This window comes from Carassius auratus, unplaced genomic scaffold (genome assembly GCF_003368295.1).
Source record: "Carassius auratus strain Wakin unplaced genomic scaffold, ASM336829v1 scaf_tig00038905, whole genome shotgun sequence".
Taxonomy (NCBI): domain Eukaryota; kingdom Metazoa; phylum Chordata; class Actinopteri; order Cypriniformes; family Cyprinidae; genus Carassius; species Carassius auratus.
Window position 1 is genome coordinate 37,501 of NW_020526475.1, and position 11,136 is coordinate 48,636.

The window sequence follows — 11,136 nt, forward strand, 5'->3', positions numbered from 1 at the left end:
TAGATAGATAGACAGACAGACAGACAGACAGATAGATAGATCTCCCCTAAAATTACTAACTTTTACCATTTAAAGCTCATGTGCAGCTCAGACACACACACACACACACACACGCATTTACAAATACATGCAAATGAAGAGTCTTGCTCAGGAGCGGCTGCGACACACGCGGCGGTTTGTAGAGAGTTTGTGCGCCCGAGAGCCGCAGTTGATTAGCTCTGTGGAGACAGGCCTGACCTTTCCTTGAGATCAACATACACACGTCTGCGTTTTCTCCACATCCCTCTCCAACAAATGTCAGCGCTGCAAACGAGCGGAGACACCCGCCAGTCCACTCACCCGCCGTCCGGCCTCTTTCTGTCCCCTCAGCACTTCTGAAAGTCTCCAGCCGAGCAGCACAAACTCCCACAAAAGCCGCTCCACACAAAGAGGTCAGAAATAACGCACGGGAACTGCAGCGTTGCACGCTTTCCTCTTGCACTAAGGTGATTCTCGCGGTGTTTTTGCACAGGCCAGCGATTCTCGCACGCGTTTATCTCTCGCGCACCTGGTTGGGTCCAGCGCAGGTGTCATAAGGACAGTGGCTACCGGTCATGCCTGACCCCTCTTGTCATCCTGTGGTCATCTGTGCTAAAAATAGCTCTTCTGCAGCACTATAAGAAACCAGCGCCGCGTGCATCCAAACAGACTGACATCTGATCCTTAATTATATTTCTCTCCTGCTTTGGTGCTGGTGGGACTCATATCGCATTAGTTATGCTTTAACGACTGTCCTCCCTCTCTCTGTCCATCTCTCTGTTGATCTAGTGGGCGATAGCGGCAACTGAAGCGCAGACGTGTCGGATAATTAGGTTCTGAAATCAGGGAGATGATCAGGGAGCCGTCAATCACAGCGGGCGGTCAGGAATCAGGCTAGCGTGGGCCATCCTTCATTCAAAGAGGCCGTTCTTTCAGTAATGCTTTTAAAATACTTATATTTCACACCAGAGGTTCCTGCTTTGGCAAGAATAAATCGACAGCCTGACAGCTGCTTTCATGATCTGGTTTTAACTCCAACTCTCAAACTCTCACTTTCTCACTATCACACAATACTGTTATTATTTATCAAAAACAAGCAAGGATTCTGTTCACGTAACAGCAGGGCATTGGTAGTGGGGTGAAAAGTGGTGACGATTATAAGGCCCATGGTTGTTGGGGGGTGCTGAGGCCAGCTTAAAAAAGACGGTCAGGATAGCTGAAGATTTTTCATGAAAGCTTATCAATTGCATGTGTATTTAAGCCTGGCTAAATTTAAATATTCAAAGAGTTTAACGCATTTAAGCACAAGATGCGAAAGTACTCAACTGAGTACTTGCGTGCTGTGATTGGTGCGTGCACAGACAGACGAGGTCTCTCCTTCGCATCCTTGTGTATCTGAACGAACAAATACACATCGCTAGTTGAAAGACCAAACACAAGTCACTGTCGATGGCTTGTTTGCCGCACGCCGATATGTAAGGCTGTTACACTTTGGGCATCTCACGTTCAAGTCCCTGTTTGTGGACCTTTCCCAATCATGCCCCCTTCTCTCTTTCTCTCTCCCACTTCCAGTCTTGCTACAGTCCTATTAAAATAAAGGCATAATAAAAAAAAAAACCTACCAAACTCAGAAAGATGCGAAAAGCTTAATTTGGCACTCCCGTGCTGTGTTCAGTGCGCATGCAGAGAGCCACGTCTCACAGCCCTTGAACAACAAATTGAGTTTTGCCTCTGAACAGACAAATCCAAAATTACGTCGAAATACCTGTAGTGAATAAACCTTTGAAGTGAACGTATAATTAGTGGAGGAAGAAATCAGATGTGTATCATTATATTGGATGCACTGGGCCAGATTTCCTATCAGCTTGCGCCAGCACAAACCATCTTTTGGCGTTAAAATAGTACTGTCACGATTTACTAAAGATGTGCATTGACAAATTAGCGCTGAAAAGGTTTGGACAGTTATTTTGGCGCCTTACCTTATTGAATATGCTTCTGAAGGAGTTTCCCTTTTAGACCAAATTTATCGGAGAAGAGTATTACATTGAATCACGTGAATGACGTGATTCAATAATGTTTGCACTCGTCAAATTACTGGTATTTGCAGCATTATTTAATGCCCCCCAAAAAGCATTTCTTAAAGCAGGCAGTAATCTGCACTGCTCTTGGTAGATTGCGCTGGTCATTATGGAAATTATCTAACTGTGTCGGTGTTCTTTAATGTGTGCATTGTCAGTAAATCCCCCACAGAATTCAACACATACAGGCCAGAGAGTGAAATGAATAGTGCATGTCCATAAACACAAGAGCATTATTTGTTGTTAGATTGTTCATGCTTTTTATTTGGGTCTGCTTGGAAGTAAAAAGCAGTTCACAATATAATATAATAAAATTCGATGAATGTTCCCATTATAATCTACAAAGTTGTCTACACTGCACGCTCACTGGTTAATTAATGTGGTCAGATGTGCATTAATGCATTTCAAGTTTATCGAATTTTCGAGTGAGAAGTTTCTGCAACTTCTGTCTGTAGTTTCCACTAAAAGTGAAATCAAGTTTACTGTTGTTTGGTTAAATTTCTTCAGACGAAATCCAGTAATTTTAATAGAAATCCATGCTATCTGAAATTTTGTGCGAGGACGAAGGACTACCCCACAGAGGTTCGTTCGGATTTGTCACGCTGACCAAAATAAATCTGTTGAGTTGTGCCTCATGCATTGCTATAAAAATAGACATTTTGTGCTAGCAAGATTTAGCTAATGTGACCGATCGCACATCAATGCTGAGGGTGAACAGAGGAGGAGCTCTCTTTCACAGAGCCACGAAACTCAGACTTTCATGATACAGTATATTCCCTTTAAAGGCAGAAAAATCTTAAGGATGTGATATGAGATGGATTTCAATAGACTTTAACAAATGAAATTTCTGAAACTAAAGCCATTTGAGACATACCTGAGAACTCCCTTTATTGTGTTGCCAATGTTTTAAATAAGTGCTTTAATTTCCCATATGACTAAACTGAGATAAGATCACACACATACACGTTATCCCACCATATCTGGCCTATAAGGAAATGTTTTAGGGTTTAGGCAGGATTGGGCAACATCAAAGCCAGGCTTTAGCCGACACGCTGCTGGTAAAATCTTCATCGATGCTCAACCTGGGCTCGGATATCCACCGGTCGCTTGCTCTCGTTCTCCAGCATTTATCTCTGTGGCCTTCTGCTGATAATTACTGTGCACAAACACGGCTGTGATTATCACCTGTGGCATCGGACGGCTCATCCAAACTCGAGGTCTGTCTACGGTCCGCTTCCAAAACCATCACACACTAAGCTTCGGGGGCGAGTGCCACGTCCGTGGCCAAGCTGCACAAACATTAATTTTCAATTCGGCAGAGAAGGTCCAAATGGAAACTGATGATTCAATCCCTAAATGGAGTTCCAGATGAAGTCGACTCGCGCTATCTGTGTCTTGCTCTGTGGAGTGAAGCCAATTTCTCTACCCCTCTGTAGTCATGAGGAGACGTCTGACTGACAGAGAGGACACACACACACACGTTTAGGTTTCTTCAATTTCGGACACGTTCATGTGGTAATATAATAAATAATAATATATATATATAATATAATAAAAAATTAAACTTTTTACATGCTTTCATTCTTTGGTAAACAAGTACTACTGTTCACAAGTGTATGTGTATGTGTTCACATATTTGTTATTTCATGTACCAGACATTCAATATTACAAAACGAAAGAAAAAATAATAATCATACAATACTTTTCTTTTTTTTGTTTGTTTAAATTTCATACACAGTACAAAAAATGACAAAAATAAACCCAAATATTTAAAAAGTTCTACTTCATTTACAAATATTCAATAAATTAGTTAAATATAAGACTTTTAATTAACTTAACTATATTTATACTATGCTAATTAATATACTTAATATTTGTTATATTTACTTATTTATAATATTTAATCATATGTTATGCATGTTGAACAAATGTCTATATTATATGATATGATATGATATGATATGATATGATATTATATGATATTATATATCAGGGGTTAAAGCAAAAAAGAACAATCCTGAGCCCAAACTTTTTCCATGAGGTGAGGCAGGAGATGCAAAGCATGCAATGACCGAGACAACTTTAACATTTGAAATGATACTATGACAAAGTTATTGCTTTCTTTATTCAAACTAATTTTCTTTTTCATGAATACGTGATTGACCTGAAGAATGAAAGCTATATCCTACACTTTGAAACTTTTTTTTTTTACAAATTTTTCACTGACAGAATATTTGTCTGTAAAACAATGCAATATTTAGAAATATTTTGACTAATCTAGTGCTGTAACTAATGATTATTTTGGTAATCAAGTAATCTACCGATTATTTAACACAAACAGACATAAGTGAAAACCATGACTATTTATATACAGTATAAACTAATGATGAGGCAATAATAATTGGCTAAAAAAATATATAAAAACATTTTAATATTTGGCCACATGGAGAATCATTTATTTTGAAATGTCGATGTACAATACATGGCTACATCAGTTTTTCCTGATGAATGTTAAGCAATTCAAAATCACAGAATATACAAAGGAAGAGTTTAGCCCCTTTCACACACACAGTCTTCACTGGTAAATTACTGGTAAAGTTACCATTAATAGATCATGTGTGAACAGGACCTTTTCAGAAATCCTGGTTAATTTTTTATGGCAATCATATCATTCTTATGGAGATGACATGATTACTCTGAGCTGTTTACAAAGCTTGGCTGCTTTATAATTAGCTTTTTTATGTAAATATGCACTAGATGGACATCTTTGATCATTGCGCCTCGCAGCTTTTTGTCGCGCTTCTCCATTCATCATGGTTGTGACTCTGCAATTGGATACAATTATGCGTGTCTTGTGTTTATAAGAGCAAAACATTCTGATTGGCTAGTAATGTTAGTTTGATTGAGAGTGAAAGCTGCTCCTCTCATACCATTGGTAGTCGAGCTCATGGACTCGAAAGTTTGGCCAGCACTGTATATATGTATAGTTCACAAAATGAGAGAAATCTCCCATGATGCAACTGTTTGTCATTGTCAGATTGAGTGTGTGACAAGTGTCTTTTAAGAGAGTTTACTTTCTCAAAATCAGTAGGGACACAAGTGCCGATTGTTGAAAAGACAGAGTTTCCTCTGACACCATTCACACGAGACTCCTCGCTAATGCTAAATGAAGCTCTATGCTAATGGAATCTCCCCCGGTGTCTCTGCCGCCTGTTTTAAACGTGACTGATAAATATTCAAACTCATTTTCCCAGCGCCATCAATTAAGCACAAGACAGTTTTGTTCTGCAGCAGGGAATAATTTGGGTTTGGTTCCAGTGAGAAGGTGCTGAAGGATGATGCATCATGTGACAGACGGGGCATCGCTCTGACAGTGTGATTGATGTCACACCTACTGCTTTGAAGAGACACACCTTCAAGGAACCAGTCACATCAAAATGAAATGCCTGTCACTTACTCACCCTCTTTTGTCATTACAAGCGCTGTTGTTGTTTTTACTTAATTTCTGAATACATTTCAGAGCTTCATTGCAGAAAAAAATTATGTATTCAGCAAACAAAAATCTATAATAAAGAAAATTAGCATGTTAGCACTAAGTGACAATTTTTTACAGTTTAATGTGGTAAAAATATTTGTGCTCGATCGGTTTCCGGGTCATAGGATTGAGGACGGAGGAGCGAGGAGACGTTATTGAGAAGCACCCAATGCGTGTCAGATCTGCATCATGTTCAGCAGCGGCAGCTCTTAAAGTAATAGCAGCCCAAACAACCTAATAACCAGCTGCTGTGATGTCTTTTCATCAAAGAGAAAATCAAGGAAATCTATATTTTATTTAGAGTTTAGTGTTTGATAACTTCTATTTCAAATTCTGTATATTTCTGCTGAAGGGCACAGGTAAATATGACATTTATTGTAGTGAGTTTATGTGAAGATTGTTTTAAGTTCAGTTAAAACAAGTTGTTTTGAAAGTCTAATAAATGTTAAAAGTGATAGCTTTCAGTTATAGTGTAATGTTGAATGGCTATAGCCAGTGGTTAAATATTAGGGGGAAACTATTTTATAGAGACATCTGTAGTATTGCTATCAGTGATACTGGCCTTCAGTCATAAAAAAAGATACCATTAAACAATACCATAACGATACCATTAAAAGCTGTCTTTATTTTGTTTTAATTTGAAGAATTAATGTGAAATTATTGCAATATAAAAGTATTTTAAAACTTTATTGTTAGGTGGGATTAATCGCAATTCATTTCTGAAAAAATGTTTGCTTAATTAGTAAATTTTTTTAATCGATTGACAGCTTATATATATATATATATATATATATATATATATATAATAATTTTCAAAAACATTTCATTTACATTTTTGTTTTCATTACATTATATGATTACATTTTATATTTGTATTATTATATTTTTTTATTTCTTAATAGCTTCAAATGTTTTTTAATATTTGTATTTTTATACACTATTTTAGCATTAGAAATATAGTATAAAACATTGATACGAAACATGACATTTCATAAAAATGTGTGTGTGTATATATATATATATATATATATTTTTATATACATTTAAAAATTGAAAATTAAATAAATTAAATTTAAAAATTAAATTAAAAATTTATAATATATATATATATATATATATATATATATATATATATATATATATATATATATATATATATATATATATATATATATATATATATTATATATATATATATATATATATATAATATAAATCATACATTTTTACAACTACATACAATTTGCAACAATATATGACATTTTCCCCATGGTTTTATTAATATATTACAGCCATTATGTAAAAATTCAGCACTTTTGGGAGAAGGAAAAAAAATCAACTACAGCTGTAGTGGAGATGTTAATAATCTCTAACAGAGCAAGAAGACACTTACTTCCAAGGCGAAAATTGCTTTAATTGATGCTTGACATAAGAGTGAGATGTCTGTCTGTTCAACCTCCACGACTCTGAAACAGAGAGAGAGAGAGAGAGTGAGGTGTGTGTAACATTCAGATAAATCACACAGCTCCTGTAATCTTCTCTCTCATTCAAATCATCTTTCTCTCTTCTATAGACCTGTTTAATCTGTAATGGAGCCTGGTTAGGGAGAGAATCAATGTAAGTACCCTTATTAGGGGATTTGAGAGGCGTAAATAAGTTAGATGCTGGCAGCGAGGGCGGGGGGAGGCCATCAAATATTAATGCGCTGTGGGAAGACAGCAGACCAGCTTTCTCCAGTAGGGCTTTAGCATCAGCTAGCATCAGAGAAACACCCCAATGAGGATCTCAAACCCCAGAAGAGCAGCGAGGGAGTTCTCCGAAAAATAACTCGCATACGTTCGATCAACAGATTTCCTCTGTATTAAGCACACACTGAGGCTGTGTCCCAAAACTGCAATTCATCAGCTTTCTAAGAGTTTTTGGCTGAATTCTAAAGCAGCTTCATGAATCTTACAGTTCAGTCAATCCCAGCGCTAGGACTGAATTCACAATCGCACCCCATTCTTACACTTTCTGCCATACACAAATAAGGCAAAACATGTATTCAACAAACTTCAATTACCATTAATTTGCATGCGTATATCATGTACAGCATATACTAAAATTATGAATAAAGTTTCACAACAATTTGAATGTGTTCACACAAAGAAATTTATGCAGCTTATATTTTACAAGGTTTTTTTTTATGCTCTTTTTGGGACTTTTAATAGCTCTTTTAAAATAGAACATATATATATATATATATAATATATATATATATATATATATATATATATATATATATATATATATATATATATATATTGCAGTTTTTCTACACACACACGATACATAATCTATGAATGAATGACTAAATAAAAAATAAATTAATATGTATATATTTGCATAAAAATAAAGTCTATAATCATATCTTAAATTGTATATATAAAAATGTGCATGAATATAATCATTTATTATATTATGAAGTATATTAAGAAACATAAATGAATTAATAACACATTAAATATATTAGATTTGTTGTTAATTTATAAGTTTATAACAATACTCAAACACACACACACACACACACACACACATGGCTAAATAATAGATAGATAGATAGATAGTATGCTGCCTCAACAGGCAGTTGTCTATGTAGCTCACCAGGGTTTGAAACACAGCCAGAACTGCTTCCTTACAACAACAGCAAAATGCTAAAAAGGATAAATGTCTTTGCAGGTGCTAAATTCGCTAATTGCTTTTCCCTGAAAGTACTTGTTACTACTGCTGGTCACGCTACACCACTTTAATTATTCACACCAAAGCCTAATTAGTCTTATTGGTGCAACAAGAGGCGAACACAACCTCCATTAGAGGCAAATCAAAGCTCAAACGCTTGGCTAGACGCGGGGTTTTAGCGGTGAGCTGCTAGCATCGCACCGTGCTTGAGCTACGTACAGTACATCTTTGTTGGCCTGTAATCAGCATGAGCGAAAAGTTTCAGCTCAAAGCTCCGATGAAATATAAGATCTAATTAAGTGGCGAGCAGAAGTGCTTGATGTAGGACAAGTTATAACCTTTCATATCCTGATGAATATGGATTTCAGGGCACGGAGGAGGCCAGCGTCGGATCAGCATACTTACGGAGAGAGCTTTATAAATATCAGCAGTGACCTGCGCACGTGACCTCAGAACGTGAACCTGCGGTTGGAGGCTCAGCCAAGAGACGAGGCGCTGAAGACAGTAGAGTTTAATAAATTTGCACATTCAACACGTGTGCGCCATACTGTTGCCTATGGAAAACCACCTGAGAGTGCCGACACATTTGTGCCTCATTTACTGGATCACCATCTGCCTCTGATTTTCTAAAAAGGTCTGTTGATTCCTACATGTAGCTCCGGAAGATCTGGAGAGAAATATGCTTTTGCATTCCAATTGATATAAAATGTATATGTGTACACGTGTGTGTGTGTGTGTGTGTGTGTGTGTGTGTGTGTAAGTATATTATATATATATATATATATATATATATATATATATATATATATATATATATATATATATATATATATATATATATTTGTGTGCGTATAAAATTAAATAATACAGAATTATAAATATAGAATTATGTAATATATTTAGTTATACTTGTAATACATTGCATATACAAATATATACAAATTTAAAGCCCAACCGATATATCTTTTTGCAGTTTATATCGGGTGATGAGAGCTAGTTGTCAACCGATATATCGGCAAGGCTGATATACTGGGATGATATTTGGCATTATTCAAATATCGACATCGGCCGATACGTTTTTCTGTTTGGCCGATGTGTTCGATGTGGGACTTTTATTTTGACGGCGCTGAGAAAGGCAGCGCCTGAACACACAGTGCTCACACTCTCCCTCGTTTTACTGTCGTCATTAACAGTTCTGTCTAATACAGATAGAAGTCTGTCTAATAATCAGATAGAACAGTTAAACAAATGAATGAATTCATACAAAAACTATTACAATGATTGCTTTTATATTATATTAATAGAAAGGCGAATATTATAATACTTTCTCGTTTGTCATCATCATTAAGCAAATACAAATGTATTTCATTTAAACAAATCTTTGAATGAATAATGATTATTTAATTTCACAAACCTTGCAAATTTAGTCGAATCCAGCTGTGAGATCTTGAGAAGTGTCAATTTTTATCCAGCATGATCACGTGTTCTCTGTGTGACGGTCGTCCCGTTTTAATTGAATGCTTTAAACTTTAAAACTCATGATTTGTTCTTTGTGCATTCGCCCACTGTCATATTTATGTCATTTTCACTTTGTGCTGTGTGCTCCCCATTTTAAATTATTATCCAATGAAAGGTTAGATTTTTGTGAATGTTTTTAATAAAAGATCAAAAGGATTAACAACGCAAATAAATTTTCACAGCGTTCTTTGATTATATTTACCAAGGGTGCCGATATTTTTGGCCATGACTGTATATATATATATATATTATATATAATATATATATATATATATATATATATATATATATATAATATATTATAATATATATATATATATATATATATATATATATCGGCTTTATATCGGCTATCGGCCCCCCTGCTTTCCAAGATAAATACTGGTATACACATATATCGGCCCCCCTTTTTTCCAAGATATCGGCATCGGCAGTCAAAATCTGACAATAAATCAAATATGTATAGTTATACACAATACTTAGTGTTACCAGCAAAGGGAAACCAGGACTATGATGAGCAGCGGAAACCTTGACCTTTCTGATATTGCTATGAATCATGGGTATTGTTTCAGTCCAAAAGATCTGATGCAGACAGGATTAAGAGCTCTTCAGAAAACTGTATTGTATTACAGTGAGGAAAGGAAAGCTCAAATGCAATCAGATAGAGACAGTACAGTAAACTTGACCGTATCTGAGCCCAGCACAATGTCCTGACCAAACAAACTCAAACTGACACATCCTGCTGCAAAGTTTCCAATTATGGGAATGAAAATGGCTGGCGCTGATTGTGCCGTGATCGATCGCAACCTATAAATCTCTGACCTAACATACAGCAGTGTAATGCGGTTAAAAGATCTGGTTTTGCCTTCAACCAGCTCGAAGTGCTGGATTCATTTCTTTAACAGTCATCTAATAGCATATAATACACATTACAAGGATTAAACTGCATTTTTGGATGCCTTTAGCATGCAATATAAGGATTTCAAGATACCAGACCTTGTTTTTGCTTGTGTTAAACATCAATCTAACACAATTTACTGAGGTTTATGCTTAAAACAAGAAACAAATGCTGCCTTAAGGGTAAAAAAAAAGATCATTTAACTTTGGATATATTTGCTAAAACGTTTTACACCAAGCAGATAAAGCATTTGGCAGTAAATGCTCAGAGCCCTCAGGGAATCAGAATTGAGCTATTTCGAAATACACAAGGAAACACTACATTAACATAAAAACTAAATGTTGAGTTTTATTTTCATTTCACAAAACTGC

The 11,136-nt window shown here is 35.8% G+C and overlaps 1 pseudogene; it reads right to left on the reverse strand.

The window, feature by feature from the left end:
• The window catches only part of LOC113083577 (plexin-B2-like), a 43,369-nt pseudogene extending 36,269 nt beyond the window's left edge, over nucleotides 1-7,100 (reverse strand).
• Between the last annotated feature and the right edge of the window lie 4,036 nt (nucleotides 7,101-11,136).